The sequence below is a fragment of the Charadrius vociferus genome, unplaced genomic scaffold (genome assembly GCF_000708025.1).
Source record: "Charadrius vociferus isolate BGI_N301 unplaced genomic scaffold, ASM70802v2 scaffold259, whole genome shotgun sequence".
NCBI classification, from domain to species: Eukaryota; Metazoa; Chordata; class Aves; order Charadriiformes; family Charadriidae; genus Charadrius; species Charadrius vociferus.
In genome coordinates this window covers 4,450,387-4,450,595 of record NW_009661368.1, presented here as the reverse complement: position 1 = coordinate 4,450,595, position 209 = coordinate 4,450,387, and positions in this window count along the sequence as shown.

Here is a 209-nt window from a genome sequence, read left to right as displayed (position 1 = left end):
GTTTAAGGCCTTGTAGCCGTCCCGCGTCTCCCCGGGGCTGCCCCCGCGGGTGTCCCGCCTCCTCCGGCTGGCGGTGTCACCGGAGGAGGGCAGGGGTGAGCGGGGCGCGCCGTGCTCGGTGTCCGCCGGGCCCCGCGCTCCCTCGACGGCAAAACTGGCTGCATTTCCACGATTCACGGCTTTGGGCAGGAGGGACGCGGGGCCGGGGG